The sequence below is a fragment of the Sminthopsis crassicaudata genome, chromosome 4, assembly GCF_048593235.1.
Source record: "Sminthopsis crassicaudata isolate SCR6 chromosome 4, ASM4859323v1, whole genome shotgun sequence".
Taxonomy (NCBI): domain Eukaryota; kingdom Metazoa; phylum Chordata; class Mammalia; order Dasyuromorphia; family Dasyuridae; genus Sminthopsis; species Sminthopsis crassicaudata.
This window is the reverse complement of record NC_133620.1, coordinates 101,685,937-101,702,112: the sequence shown is the minus strand read 5'-3', so window position 1 is coordinate 101,702,112 and position 16,176 is coordinate 101,685,937. Positions and strand designations below refer to the sequence as shown.

Here is a 16,176-nt window from a genome sequence, read left to right as displayed (position 1 = left end):
TGCCTTTAAATCAACAAGCATTTATTAAGCCCCTACCATGTGGCAGGCACTATGCAAAGCACTAGGGATACAAACAGAAGCAAAAAGATAGTCCCTCTCCTCAAAAAGCTTACCCAATTCTGAGGGGGGAAAGAGAACACAAACTTGGAACTGAAAAAGGAAAGGAAAGACAGGGTAGTCATAGGCAGAGAATTCAAAATGCAGCTTGGGAAGAATGGTTGATCTGAGATCCTTTCTCTAAATGGACTCAGAGAATGGCCCAATTCCATCTCCATAAGAGAACTAAGGACTAATGTTCACAGAGAAGCAAAGAAAAGACACATAGAAGATTAAAGCACCATACTAGGGAAGGAGGAGAGTACAAACAACTGAGGGCTTCAGAAAGGACCTCTTGAAGAAGATGATACTGGAAAGGAGCTAGAGCAGAAGGGAGGAGTAAGAACTTTTCTGGCATGGGCAATAACAAAGGTACAGATGAATTAGACCCAGTGGGCCTCAAACTTTCAAATAGGGGGCCAGTTCACTGTCCCTCACACTGTTGGAGGGCAGGACTATAGTACAAACAAAAACTCACACTCTGTCTCCGCCCCCTCAGTCCATTGAACACAATCTGGAGGACCTCATAAACATCCTCAGTGGGTTTGAGAACCCCTGAATTAGAGAGTCAGAGCAAAATCATTGGGGCAGTGTTAGGGTTCTGACAAAGTGGTAACAGGGTTATTAGCATGGTACTTAGCTGTTCTCTAGTTTAGAGTTCACACTTTCCCCCCTTTACAAGTTCACACCTCCCCCCCCCTTTAAGAGTTCACACCTTTCAAAGAGCCTATAAAAGGACAAGCCCACTGGAAGCTCCAGGAGATTCAGAGCAGGATTCAGTGGGGAGATTCACTGGACCAGGAAACCCACAATCCCACCCTCTTGGAGTCTGATCTATTCCGACTTGTACTTTGGGGCTGGCTGGACACACTGGGAGGACATTGACAGGCTGAAGCTGGCTAGAGGCTGGAGGACAAATCTTTGGATTCGGACACACTCCAAGCGAGCTCTTGGGAACCAAGGACAGAGAAAGGCCTCTAGTAAAGCTCACAGGGCCCAGGAAAAGATTCAGGACTTTGAAAGACAAAATCAAAGATCTGGACTTTCACTCCTGCTTGCAGGAAAGTGGGCAGACTCTTGTTTGCCATTAGCCTGAAGACCCGGTGAGCCTTAGAAGCTAGTTGCTGAAGCAAGTAGAGATCATTTCATCACACTGCATTCATGGAAAACAGACTCCAATTGGATAGTGGTTTGGCACCCCAAAACATTGCTTCTGTGCCTCTGCAGGCCTCGGTGCTAAAAGAACTACAGCCACGGACAGTATCCCACATCACAGAAGTGGAGGAGTTTCACATCAAAGCAGAAATGTTGGAGCCTTTGAGAGACAGGGATGACCAAAAGATTCAAAAGGAGGAGTATCGTCGGAAGAAAGGCAATGCTTGTCAGCAAGAAGCCACCAATGCATGGGGAAAAGGAGCTGGATTGGATGAATACCATCACTTCCATCTTTCAAGCTGCCTGGAGTGTTTGGGACTAGAAAGCAGCACCACTGAAGCTGTCAGATTGGCATCTGCAGAAGACCTTGCAGATCTTCCTCATGGTTTCAGCAGCAGCCAAGAAGGCAGTGTTAAGCCAACTTGCCAACCTGGACGAAGGAGAAGAGTCAATATTCCCGAGAAGCCACCGAACATTTTACTCTTTGTGGGCTCTGACTCTCAGAAAGGACAGCAGAGATTCCAGCAGCTCCATTCCCTTCTGAAGGATTGTATTGACACTGATTGTTATGTCATCTCCCAGCTGAAGGAGAAAAATGTGCTCAGCCATCCATGGCTGCATCACTGTTTATTGTTGATCATTGCCACAGAAGAGCCTATTTCTGAAGCAGTTTCCCAAAAGTTCATCTTGTACCTGTCCCAAGGTGGGAAGGTTTTGGGGCTATCTTCCTCCTTCACGTTTGGTGGCCTACAGCTGAAAAGCCAAGAGGAACTGAAGAAGAGCATCCAGACATTGGTTTTTTCCAAGGCTGATGACAGTGAAATGAAACTGAATGTAGTGACAAGTGGGATCCTATTTGAAGAAGGCCCTGGACAGCTGCCTACCCATCCTGGACAGCTAGAGGGTTACTTAGAAAACGTGCATCGAGACAGGATGATTGTTCACCTGCCTTGTGGAACAAACGGAGGAGAAGCAATTCTCTGTCAGGTGCACTTGGAAATGTCTCCCAGCACTTTGATAGAAGCTCCAGCTGCCTTTAATTTGCTGAAATCAAGCCATTTCACCCGATTGGAAGTCCTGAAGGAGATCCTGAGGGTCCTTGGCCTAAGGTGTGAATTAAAGAAAATTCCTCCCCTGACTCCTCTCTATTTGCTCACAGCTGATGAGGAAGTCCGAACTTCTTTTATGCAGTGGCTGGCAAGAAATGTGGGACCCGAAGGAGTAATGCAATTCAGCAAGCTGACCCTTCAGTTTGTTTCATCCCATCCACCAGAATTGGAAGTGACCCCATCTCATATGCCAGTTATCACTGCCACAGAGGATTTTGCCCCAGAACATTTTCACCTGGAGCTCTATCAAAAACATTTGCACACAAAGCAACTGGGAAAGATCATTCTGTTTGCTGAAGTGACTTCATCCACAATGGATCTTCTGGACGGCTTGATGGTTGAGGTGCCACCACACCTGGGTTTAGTAGCGATTGCAGCCCAGCAAACTCAAGGAAAAGGTCGTGATGGCAATGTCTGGCTTAGTCCTGTGGGATGTTCTCTTTCCACCTTACACCTCCACATCCCCCTAGATTCTCATCTGGGTCAGAGAATCCCATTTGTTCAACACTTGATGTCTTTGGCAGTGGTGGAGGCAGTTCGATCCATTCCTGACTATCAGGACATCAATTTAAGAGTCAAGTGGCCCAATGATATCTACTACAGTGATCAAATGAAGCTTGGGGGAGTGTTGGTCAACTCAACGCTTATGGGATCAACTTGTCATATTCTTATTGGCTGTGGAGTTAATGTGAATAACAGTCACCCTACTCTTTGCCTCAATGATCTCATCATAGAATATAATAAGAAACACAACCAAAACCTCAGTCTGTTACGTGTGGATTATCTGGTGGCAAGAACAATAACTGTGCTGGAGAGCCTACTGGATGCCTTTCAGGACAAAGGACCTAATGCCATTCTTCCTCTCTATTACAAATACTGGATACACAGCGGTCAGCAAGTCCGTCTGGGAAACGACGAGGGCCCACTGGTATGGATTGTTGGGATTGACGATTCTGGCTTCCTTCAAGTCCATCGAGAAGGAGGGGATGTTATGACTGTGCATCCAGACGGCAACTCTTTGGACATGCTGAAAAACCTCATCATCCCCAAGAATTAATTCAACTGTCCTGAGCAAGAGAGCAGAGTGGGCCATATCGAAGTGAGTTTCATTTCAGGCAAAAGTGCATAGCCACTTGCAAATACATTCCTGCTTTATTTCTTAGCTCTTTCCTACCATTCATCAGAAAGTTCTGTTTGGGATTGGGGAGGCTTGAGGTTTTTTTCCCTTAATGATTTTTCTCATGCCTTTTAGTTACTTTTTGTTTACTAGGGATTTCTCTCTTTTTCAGAAGAGTCGCCTGCCTTTCCCTTCTTAGACGGAACTTGGTGTATGTTGATACCTGGAGCTCTTTTATGCCAACAAGACAGGGAAATTTAGGTGTTTCACAATAGTCAACCCCTCATTATAGCTCCCTTTGAAAAGGGAAAAAATATCAGCCCCCCTTCTTGAGTCATTGCTCAGTTATGTGGGATGGTAATATCCTTTTGACTCAACCAAGGAGATATTTTGAAAACAAACAAACAAACAAATAAATAAATAAATAAAAGCCACACAAAATACAGAAAAAAACCTTTGTTTTTATTTCTTTATTAAGAGAAGAATTATAAATAATCTTTCAGAGATGGTGCTTTCCTTATTTGCATTTGTTATACTTAAGTGGCTAAAGAAATTTAATATATGTGAGTAGAGGTCAAAGATATAGTGGAAAATCACTACTTTATAGTAAATGTCTTGGCCAATGTAGTTCATATATTGAAATTTACTACAAAAGTTGAATGAATATCATATAGTTCAACAACAATGCTATATGATGATCAATTCTCATGGACGTGGCCATCTTCAAAATGAGATGAACCAAATCAGTCCCATTAGAGCAGTAATGAACTGAACCAGCTACATCCAGCGAAAGAACTCTGGGAGATGACTACGAGTCACTACACAGAATTCCCGATCCCTCTATTTCTGTCCGCCTGCATTTTGGGTATCCTTCACAGGCTAATTGTACACTGTTTCAAATTCCGATTCTTCTTGGACAGCAAAACAACTCTTTGGACATGGAGACATATATCGTGTTTAACTTATACTTGAATTTCACATATGTAACATGTATTGGTCAACCTGACATCTGGGGGAGGGAGTGGGGAGAAGGAGGGGAAAGTTGGAACAAAAGGTTCGGCAATTGTCAATGCTGCAAAATCACCCCTGCATATATGTGTTCAATAAAAAGTATTATTAAAAAAAAGGAGTAACTGTTTCATTTTCGTGTTTGTTGTCATATTCTCAATGCCCACAACATTATCTGAAACATAGTAATGAGTCACAAATGATTGTGCATTTCATTCACCCATCAAGAAAGCATTTATTAAGAATCTACTGGCACAGTGTTTAACCCCTGTGTTAAGTGCTTGGGATAGAAGCCCCCAAATCATACAATTTCTGCCTTTAAATCAACAAGCATTTATTAAGCCCCTACCATGTGGCAGGCACTATGCAAAGCACTAGGGATACAAACAGAAGCAAAAAGATAGTCCCTCTCCTCAAAAAGCTTACCCAATTCTGAGGGGGGAAAGAGAACACAAACTTGGAACTGAAAAAGGAAAGGAAAGACAGGGTAGTCATAGGCAGAGAATTCAAAATGCAGCTTGGGAAGAATGGTTGATCTGAGATCCTTTCTCTAAATGGACTCAGAGAATGGCCCAATTCCATCTCCATAAGAGAACTAAGGACTAATGTTCACAGAGAAGCAAAGAAAAGACACATAGAAGATTAAAGCACCATACTAGGGAAGGAGGAGAGTACAAACAACTGAGGGCTTCAGAAAGGACCTCTTGAAGAAGATGATACTGGAAAGGAGCTAGAGCAGAAGGGAGGAGTAAGAACTTTTCTGGCATGGGCAATAACAAAGGTACAGATGAATTAGACCCAGTGGGCCTCAAACTTTCAAATAGGGGGCCAGTTCACTGTCCCTCACACTGTTGGAGGGCAGGACTATAGTACAAACAAAAACTCACACTCTGTCTCCGCCCCCTCAGTCCATTGAACACAATCTGGAGGACCTCATAAACATCCTCAGTGGGTTTGAGAACCCCTGAATTAGAGAGTCAGAGCAAAATCATTGGGGCAGTGTTAGGGTTCTGACAAAGTGGTAACAGGGTTATTAGCATGGTACTTAGCTGTTCTCTAGTTTAGAGTTCACACTTTCCCCCCTTTACAAGTTCACACCTCCCCCCCCCTTTAAGAGTTCACACCTTTCAAAGAGCCTATAAAAGGACAAGCCCACTGGAAGCTCCAGGAGATTCAGAGCAGGATTCAGTGGGGAGATTCACTGGACCAGGAAACCCACAATCCCACCCTCTTGGAGTCTGATCTATTCCGACTTGTACTTTGGGGCTGGCTGGACACACTGGGAGGACATTGACAGGCTGAAGCTGGCTAGAGGCTGGAGGACAAATCTTTGGATTCGGACACACTCCAAGCGAGCTCTTGGGAACCAAGGACAGAGAAAGGCCTCTAGTAAAGCTCACAGGGCCCAGGAAAAGATTCAGGACTTTGAAAGACAAAATCAAAGATCTGGACTTTCACTCCTGCTTGCAGGAAAGTGGGCAGACTCTTGTTTGCCATTAGCCTGAAGACCCGGTGAGCCTTAGAAGCTAGTTGCTGAAGCAAGTAGAGATCATTTCATCACACTGCATTCATGGAAAACAGACTCCAATTGGATAGTGGTTTGGCACCCCAAAACATTGCTTCTGTGCCTCTGCAGGCCTCGGTGCTAAAAGAACTACAGCCACGGACAGTATCCCACATCACAGAAGTGGAGGAGTTTCACATCAAAGCAGAAATGTTGGAGCCTTTGAGAGACAGGGATGACCAAAAGATTCAAAAGGAGGAGTATCGTCGGAAGAAAGGCAATGCTTGTCAGCAAGAAGCCACCAATGCATGGGGAAAAGGAGCTGGATTGGATGAATACCATCACTTCCATCTTTCAAGCTGCCTGGAGTGTTTGGGACTAGAAAGCAGCACCACTGAAGCTGTCAGATTGGCATCTGCAGAAGACCTTGCAGATCTTCCTCATGGTTTCAGCAGCAGCCAAGAAGGCAGTGTTAAGCCAACTTGCCAACCTGGACGAAGGAGAAGAGTCAATATTCCCGAGAAGCCACCGAACATTTTACTCTTTGTGGGCTCTGACTCTCAGAAAGGACAGCAGAGATTCCAGCAGCTCCATTCCCTTCTGAAGGATTGTATTGACACTGATTGTTATGTCATCTCCCAGCTGAAGGAGAAAAATGTGCTCAGCCATCCATGGCTGCATCACTGTTTATTGTTGATCATTGCCACAGAAGAGCCTATTTCTGAAGCAGTTTCCCAAAAGTTCATCTTGTACCTGTCCCAAGGTGGGAAGGTTTTGGGGCTATCTTCCTCCTTCACGTTTGGTGGCCTACAGCTGAAAAGCAAAGAGGAACTGAAGAAGAGCATCCAGACATTGGTTTTTTCCAAGGCTGATGACAGTGAAATGAAACTGAATGTAGTGACAAGTGGGATCCTATTTGAAGAAGGCCCTGGACAGCTGCCTACCCATCCTGGACAGCTAGAGGGTTACTTAGAAAACGTGCATCGAGACAGGATGATTGTTCACCTGCCTTGTGGAACAAACGGAGGAGAAGCAATTCTCTGTCAGGTGCACTTGGAAATGTCTCCCAGCACTTTGATAGAAGCTCCAGCTGCCTTTAATTTGCTGAAATCAAGCCATTTCACCCGATTGGAAGTCCTGAAGGAGATCCTGAGGGTCCTTGGCCTAAGGTGTGAATTAAAGAAAATTCCTCCCCTGACTCCTCTCTATTTGCTCACAGCTGATGAGGAAGTCCGAACTTCTTTTATGCAGTGGCTGGCAAGAAATGTTGGACCTGAAGGAGTAATGCAATTCAGCAAGCTGACCCTTCAGTTTGTTTCATCCCATCCACCAGAATTGGAAGTGACCCCATCTCATATGCCAGTTATCACTGCCACAGAGGATTTTGCCCCAGAACATTTTCACCTGGAGCTCTATCAAAAACATTTGCACACAAAGCAACTGGGAAAGATCATTCTGTTTGCTGAAGTGACTTCATCCACAATGGATCTTCTGGACGGCTTGATGGTTGAGGTGCCACCACACCTGGGTTTAGTAGCGATTGCAGCCCAGCAAACTCAAGGAAAAGGTCGTGATGGCAATGTCTGGCTTAGTCCTGTGGGATGTTCTCTTTCCACCTTACACCTCCACATCCCCCTAGATTCTCATCTGGGTCAGAGAATCCCATTTGTTCAACACTTGATGTCTTTGGCAGTGGTGGAGGCAGTTCGATCCATTCCTGACTATCAGGACATCAATTTAAGAGTCAAGTGGCCCAATGATATCTACTACAGTGATCAAATGAAGCTTGGGGGAGTGTTGGTCAACTCAACGCTTATGGGATCAACTTGTCATATTCTTATTGGCTGTGGAGTTAATGTGAATAACAGTCACCCTACTCTTTGCCTCAATGATCTCATCATAGAATATAATAAGAAACACAACCAAAACCTCAGTCTGTTACGTGTGGATTATCTGGTGGCAAGAACAATAACTGTGCTGGAGAGCCTACTGGATGCCTTTCAGGACAAAGGACCTAATGCCATTCTTCCTCTCTATTACAAATACTGGATACACAGCGGTCAGCAAGTCCGTCTGGGAAACGACGAGGGCCCACTGGTATGGATTGTTGGGATTGACGATTCTGGCTTCCTTCAAGTCCATCGAGAAGGAGGGGATGTTATGACTGTGCATCCAGACGGCAACTCTTTGGACATGCTGAAAAACCTCATCATCCCCAAGAATTAATTCAACTGTCCTGAGCAAGAGAGCAGAGTGGGCCATATCGAAGTGAGTTTCATTTCAGGCAAAAGTGCATAGCCACTTGCAAATACATTCCTGCTTTATTTCTTAGCTCTTTCCTAACATTCATCAGAAAGTTCTGTTTGGGATTGGGGAGGCTTGAGGTTTTTTTCCCTTAATGATTTTTCTCATGCCTTTTAGTTACTTTTTGTTTACTAGGGATTTCTCTCTTTTTCAGAAGAGTCGCCTGCCTTTCCTTCTTAGACGGAACTTGGTGTATGTTGATACCTGGAGCTCTTTTATGCCAACAAGACAGGGAAATTTAGGTGTTTCACAATAGTCAACCCCTCATTATAGCTCCCTTTGAAAAGGGAAAAAATATCAGCCCCCCTTCTTGAGTCATTGCTCAGTTATGTGGGATGGTAATATCCTTTTGACTCAACCAAGGAGATATTTTGAAAACAAACAAACAAACAAACAAATAAATAAATAAAAGCCACACAAAATACAGAAAAAAACCTTTGTTTTTATTTCTTTATTAAGAGAAGAATTATAAATAATCTTTCAGAGATGGTGCTTTCCTTATTTGCATTTGTTATACTTAAGTGGCTAAAGAAATTTAATATATGTGAGTAGAGGTCAAAGATATAGTGGAAAATCACTACTTTATAGTAAATGTCTTGGCCAATGTAGTTCATATATTGAAATTTACTACAAAAGTTGAATGAATATCATATAGTTCAACAACAATGCTATATGATGATCAATTCTCATGGACGTGGCCATCTTCAAAATGAGATGAACCAAATCAGTCCCATTAGAGCAGTAATGAACTGAACCAGCTACATCCAGCGAAAGAACTCTGGGAGATGACTACGAGTCACTACACAGAATTCCCGATCCCTCTATTTCTGTCCGCCTGCATTTTGGGTATCCTTCACAGGCTAATTGTACACTGTTTCAAATTCCGATTCTTCTTGGACAGCAAAACAACTCTTTGGACATGGAGACATATATCGTGTTTAACTTATACTTGAATTTCACATATGTAACATGTATTGGTCAACCTGACATCTGGGGGAGGGAGTGGGGAGAAGGAGGGGAAAGTTGGAACAAAAGGTTCGGCAATTGTCAATGCTGCAAAATCACCCCTGCATATATGTGTTCAATAAAAAGTATTATTAAAAAAAAGGAGTAACTGTTTCATTTTCGTGTTTGTTGTCATATTCTCAATGCCCACAACATTATCTGAAACATAGTAATGAGTCACAAATGATTGTGCATTTCATTCACCCATCAAGAAAGCATTTATTAAGAATCTACTGGCACAGTGTTTAACCCCTGTGTTAAGTGCTTGGGATAGAAGCCCCCAAATCATACAATTTCTGCCTTTAAATCAACAAGCATTTATTAAGCCCCTACCATGTGGCAGGCACTATGCAAAGCACTAGGGATACAAACAGAAGCAAAAAGATAGTCCCTCTCCTCAAAAAGCTTACCCAATTCTGAGGGGGAAAGAGAACACAAACTTGGAACTGAAAAAGGAAAGGAAAGACAGGGTAGTCATAGGCAGAGAATTCAAAATGCAGCTTGGGAAGAATGGTTGATCTGAGATCCTTTCTCTAAATGGACTCAGAGAATGGCCCAATTCCATCTCCATAAGAGAACTAAGGACTAATGTTCACAGAGAAGCAAAGAAAAGACACATAGAAGATTAAAGCACCATACTAGGGAAGGAGGAGAGTACAACAACTGAGGGCTTCAGAAAGGACCTCTTGAAGAAGATGATACTGGAAAGGAGCTAGAGCAGAAGGGAGGAGTAAGAACTTTTCTGGCATGGGCAATAACAAAGGTACAGATGAATTAGACCCAGTGGGCCTCAAACTTTCAAAGAGGGGGCCAGTTCACTGTCCCTCACACTGTTGGAGGGCAGGACTATAGTACAAACAAAAACTCACACTCTGTCTCCGCCCCCTCAGTCCATTGAACACAATCTGGAGGACCTCATAAACATCCTCAGTGGGTTTGAGAACCCCTGAATTAGAGAGTCAGAGCAAAATCATTGGGCAGTGTTAGGGTTCTGACAAAGTGGTAACAGGGTTATTAGCATGGTACTTAGCTGTTCTCTAGTTTAGAGTTCACACTTTCCCCCTTTACAAGTTCACACCTCCCCCCCCTTTAAGAGTTCACACCTTTCAAAGAGCCTATAAAAGGACAAGCCCACTGGAAGCTCCAGGAGATTCAGAGCAGGATTCAGTGGGGAGATTCACTGGACCAGGAAACCCACAATCCCACCCTCTTGGAGTCTGATCTATTCCGACTTGTACTTTGGGGCTGGCTGGACACACTGGGAGGACATTGAGAGGCTGAAGCTGGCTAGAGGCTGGAGGACAAATCTTTGGATTCGGACACACTCCAAGCGAGCTCTTGGGAACCAAGGACAGAGAAAGGCCTCTAGTAAAGCTCACAGGGCCCAGGAAAAGATTCAGGACTTTGAAAGACAAAATCAAAGATCTGGACTTTCACTCCTGCTTGCAGGAAAGTGGGCAGACTCTTGTTTGCCATTAGCCTGAAGACCCGGTGAGCCTTAGAAGCTAGTTGCTGAAGCAAGTAGAGATCATTTCATCACACTGCATTCATGGAAAACAGACTCCAATTGGATAGTGGTTTGGCACCCCAAAACATTGCTTCTGTGCCTCTGCAGGCCTCGGTGCTAAAAGAACTACAGCCACGGACAGTATCCCACATCACAGAAGTGGAGGAGTTTCACATCAAAGCAGAAATGTTGGAGCCTTTGAGAGACAGGGATGACCAAAAGATTCAAAAGGAGGAGTATCGTCGGAAGAAAGGCAATGCTTGTCAGCAAGAAGCCACCAATGCATGGGGAAAAGGAGCTGGATTGGATGAATACCATCACTTCCATCTTTCAAGCTGCCTGGAGTGTTTGGGACTAGAAAGCAGCACCACTGAAGCTGTCAGATTGGCATCTGCAGAAGACCTTGCAGATCTTCCTCATGGTTTCAGCAGCAGCCAAGAAGGCAGTGTTAAGCCAACTTGCCAACCTGGACGAAGGAGAAGAGTCAATATTCCCGAGAAACCACCGAACATTTTACTCTTTGTGGGCTCTGACTCTCAGAAAGGACAGCAGAGATTCCAGCAGCTCCATTCCCTTCTGAAGGATTGTATTGACACTGATTGTTATGTCATCTCCCAGCTGAAGGAGAAAAATGTGCTCAGCCATCCATGGCTGCATCACTGTTTATTGTTGATCATTGCCACAGAAGAGCCTATTTCTGAAGCAGTTTCCCAAAAGTTCATCTTGTACCTGTCCCAAGGTGGGAAGGTTTTGGGGCTATCTTCCTCCTTCACGTTTGGTGGCCTACAGCTGAAAAGCCAAGAGGAACTGAAGAAGAGCATCCAGACATTGGTTTTTTCCAAGGCTGATGACAGTGAAATGAAACTGAATGTAGTGACAAGTGGGATCCTATTTGAAGAAGGCCCTGGACAGCTGCCTACCCATCCTGGACAGCTAGAGGGTTACTTAGAAAACGTGCATCGAGACAGGATGATTGTTCACCTGCCTTGTGGAACAAACGGAGGAGAAGCAATTCTCTGTCAGGTGCACTTGGAAATGTCTCCCAGCACTTTGATAGAAGCTCCAGCTGCCTTTAATTTGCTGAAATCAAGCCATTTCACCCGATTGGAAGTCCTGAAGGAGATCCTGAGGGTCCTTGGCCTAAGGTGTGAATTAAAGAAAATTCCTCCCCTGACTCCTCTCTATTTGCTCACAGCTGATGAGGAAGTCCGAACTTCTTTTATGCAGTGGCTGGCAAGAAATGTGGGACCCGAAGGAGTAATGCAATTCAGCAAGCTGACCCTTCAGTTTGTTTCATCCCATCCACCAGAATTGGAAGTGACCCCATCTCATATGCCAGTTATCACTGCCACAGAGGATTTTGCCCCAGAACATTTTCACCTGGAGCTCTATCAAAAACATTTGCACACAAAGCAACTGGGAAAGATCATTCTGTTTGCTGAAGTGACTTCATCCACAATGGATCTTCTGGACGGCTTGATGGTTGAGGTGCCACCACACCTGGGTTTAGTAGCGATTGCAGCCCAGCAAACTCAAGGAAAAGGTCGTGATGGCAATGTCTGGCTTAGTCCTGTGGGATGTTCTCTTTCCACCTTACACCTCCACATCCCCCTAGATTCTCATCTGGGTCAGAGAATCCCATTTGTTCAACACTTGATGTCTTTGGCAGTGGTGGAGGCAGTTCGATCCATTCCTGACTATCAGGACATCAATTTAAGAGTCAAGTGGCCCAATGATATCTACTACAGTGATCAAATGAAGCTTGGGGGAGTGTTGGTCAACTCAACGCTTATGGGATCAACTTGTCATATTCTTATTGGCTGTGGAGTTAATGTGAATAACAGTCACCCTACTCTTTGCCTCAATGATCTCATCATAGAATATAATAAGAAACACAACCAAAACCTCAGTCTGTTACGTGTGGATTATCTGGTGGCAAGAACAATAACTGTGCTGGAGAGCCTACTGGATGCCTTTCAGGACAAAGGACCTAATGCCATTCTTCCTCTCTATTACAAATACTGGATACACAGCGGTCAGCAAGTCCGTCTGGGAAACGACGAGGGCCCACTGGGATGGATTGTTGGGATTGACGATTCTGGCTTCCTTCAAGTCCATCGAGAAGGAGGGGATGTTATGACTGTGCATCCAGACGGCAACTCTTTGGACATGCTGAAAAACCTCATCATCCCCAAGAATTAATTCAACTGTCCTGAGCAAGAGAGCAGAGTGGGCCATATCGAAGTGAGTTTCATTTCAGGCAAAAGTGCATAGCCACTTGCAAATACATTCCTGCTTTATTTCTTAGCTCTTTCCTACCATTCATCAGAAAGTTCTGTTTGGGATTGGGGAGGCTTGAGGTTTTTTTCCCTTAATGATTTTTCTCATGCCTTTTAGTTACTTTTTGTTTACTAGGGATTTCTCTCTTTTTCAGAAGAGTCGCCTGCCTTTCCCTTCTTAGACGGAACTTGGTGTATGTTGATACCTGGAGCTCTTTTATGCCAACAAGACAGGGAAATTTAGGTGTTTCACAATAGTCAACCCCTCATTATAGCTCCCTTTGAAAAGGGAAAAAATATCAGCCCCCCTTCTTGAGTCATTGCTCAGTTATGTGGGATGGTAATATCCTTTTGACTCAACCAAGGAGATATTTTGAAAACAAACAAACAAAGAAACAAACAAATAAATAAATAAAAGCCACACAAAATACAGAAAAAAACCTTTGTTTTTATTTCTTTATTAAGAGAAGAATTATAAATAATCTTTCAGAGATGGTGCTTTCCTTATTTGCATTTGTTATACTTAAGTGGCTAAAGAAATTTAATATATGTGAGTAGAGGTCAAAGATATAGTGGAAAATCACTACTTTATAGTAAATGTCTTGGCCAATGTAGTTCATATATTGAAATTTACTACAAAAGTTGAATGAATATCATATAGTTCAACAACAATGCTATATGATGATCAATTCTCATGGACGTGGCCATCTTCAAAATGAGATGAACCAAATCAGTCCCATTAGAGCAGTAATGAACTGAACCAGCTACATCCAGCGAAAGAACTCTGGGAGATGACTACGAGTCACTACACAGAATTCCCGATCCCTCTATTTCTGTCCGCCTGCATTTTGGGTATCCTTCACAGGCTAATTGTACACTGTTTCAAATTCCGATTCTTCTTGGACAGCAAAACAACTCTTTGGACATGGAGACATATATCGTGTTTAACTTATACTTGAATTTCACATATGTAACATGTATTGGTCAACCTGACATCTGGGGGAGGGAGTGGGGAGAAGGAGGGGAAAGTTGGAACAAAAGGTTCGGCAATTGTCAATGCTGCAAAATCACCCCTGCATATATGTGTTCAATAAAAAGTATTATTAAAAAAAAGGAGTAACTGTTTCATTTTCGTGTTTGTTGTCATATTCTCAATGCCCACAACATTATCTGAAACATAGTAATGAGTCACAAATGATTGTGCATTTCATTCACCCATCAAGAAAGCATTTATTAAGAATCTACTGGCACAGTGTTTAACCCCTGTGTTAAGTGCTTGGGATAGAAGCCCCCAAATCATACAATTTCTGCCTTTAAATCAACAAGCATTTATTAAGCCCCTACCATGTGGCAGGCACTATGCAAAGCACTAGGGATACAAACAGAAGCAAAAAGATAGTCCCTCTCCTCAAAAAGCTTACCCAATTCTGAGGGGGGAAAGAGAACACAAACTTGGAACTGAAAAAGGAAAGGAAAGACAGGGTAGTCATAGGCAGAGAATTCAAAATGCAGCTTGGAAGAATGGTTGATCTGAGATCCTTTCTCTAAATGGACTCAGAGAATGGCCCAATTCCATCTCCATAAGAGAACTAAGGACTAATGTTCACAGAGAAGCAAAGAAAAGACACATAGAAGATTAAAGCACCATACTAGGGAAGGAGGAGAGTACAAACAACTGAGGGCTTCAGAAAGGACCTCTTGAAGAAGATGATACTGGAAAGGAGCTAGAGCAGAAGGGAGGAGTAAGAACTTTTCTGGCATGGGCAATAACAAAGGTACAGATGAATTAGACCCAGTGGGCCTCAAACTTTCAAATAGGGGGCCAGTTCACTGTCCCTCACACTGTTGGAGGGCAGGACTATAGTACAAACAAAAACTCACACTCTGTCTCCGCCCCCTCAGTCCATTGAACACAATCTGGAGGGACCTCATAAACATCCTCAGTGGGTTTGAGAACCCCTGAATTAGAGAGTCAGAGCAAAATCATTGGGGCAGTGTTAGGGTTCTGACAAAGTGGTAACAGGGTTATTAGCATGGTACTTAGCTGTTCTCTAGTTTAGAGTTCACACTTTCCCCCCTTTACAAGTTCATACCTCCCCCCCCCTTTAAGAGTTCACACCTTTCAAAGAGCCTATAAAAGGACAAGCCCACTGGAAGCTCCAGGAGATTCAGAGCAGGATTCAGTGGGGAGATTCACTGGACCAGGAAACCCACAATCCCACCCTCTTGGAGTCTGATCTATTCCGACTTGTACTTTGGGGCTGGCTGGACACACTGGGAGGACATTGAGAGGCTGAAAGCTGGCTAGAGGCTGGAGGACAAATCTTTGGATTCGGACACACTCCAAGCGAGCTCTTGGGAACCAAGGACAGAGAAAGGCCTCTAGTAAAGCTCACAGGGCCCAGGAAAAGATTCAGGACTTTGAAAGACAAAATCAAAGATCTGGACTTTCACTCCTGCTTGCAGGAAAGTGGGCAGACTCTTGTTTGCCATTAGCCTGAAGACCCGGTGAGCCTTAGAAGCTAGTTGCTGAAGCAAGTAGAGATCATTTCATCACACTGCATTCATGGAAAACAGACTCCAATTGGATAGTGGTTTTGGCACCCCAAAACATTGCTTCTGTGCCTCTGCAGGCCTCGGTGCTAAAAGAACTACAGCCACGGACAGTATCCCACATCACAGAAGTGGAGGAGTTTCACATCAAAGCAGAAATGTTGGAGCCTTTGAGAGACAGGGATGACCAAAAGATTCAAAAGGAGGAGTATCGTCGGAAGAAAGGCAATGCTTGTCAGCAAGAAGCCACCAATGCATGGGGAAAAGGAGCTGGATTGGATGAATACCATCACTTCCATCTTTCAAGCTGCCTGGAGTGTTTTGGGACTAGAAAGCAGCACCACTGAAGCTGTCAGATTGGCATCTGCAGAAGACCTTGCAGATCTTCCTCATGGTTTCAGCAGCAGCCAAGAAGGCAGTGTTAAGCCAACTTGCCAACCTGGACGAAGGAGAAGAGTCAATATTCCCGAGAAGCCACCGAACATTTTACTCTTTGTGGGCTCTGACTCTCAGAAAGGACAGCAGAGATTCCAGCAGCT

At 43.9% G+C, this 16,176-nt stretch overlaps 2 pseudogenes; both read left to right on the top strand.

Annotated features, from left to right (window-relative positions):
- Positions 1 to 2,673: 2,673 nt before the first annotated feature.
- LOC141540608 (biotin--protein ligase pseudogene) lies at positions 2,674 to 3,417 on the top strand (annotated as a pseudogene).
- A 2,525-nt stretch (positions 3,418 to 5,942) lies between these two features.
- LOC141540607 (biotin--protein ligase pseudogene) lies at positions 5,943 to 8,215 on the top strand (annotated as a pseudogene).
- The last annotated feature ends 7,961 nt before the right edge of the window (positions 8,216 to 16,176 follow it).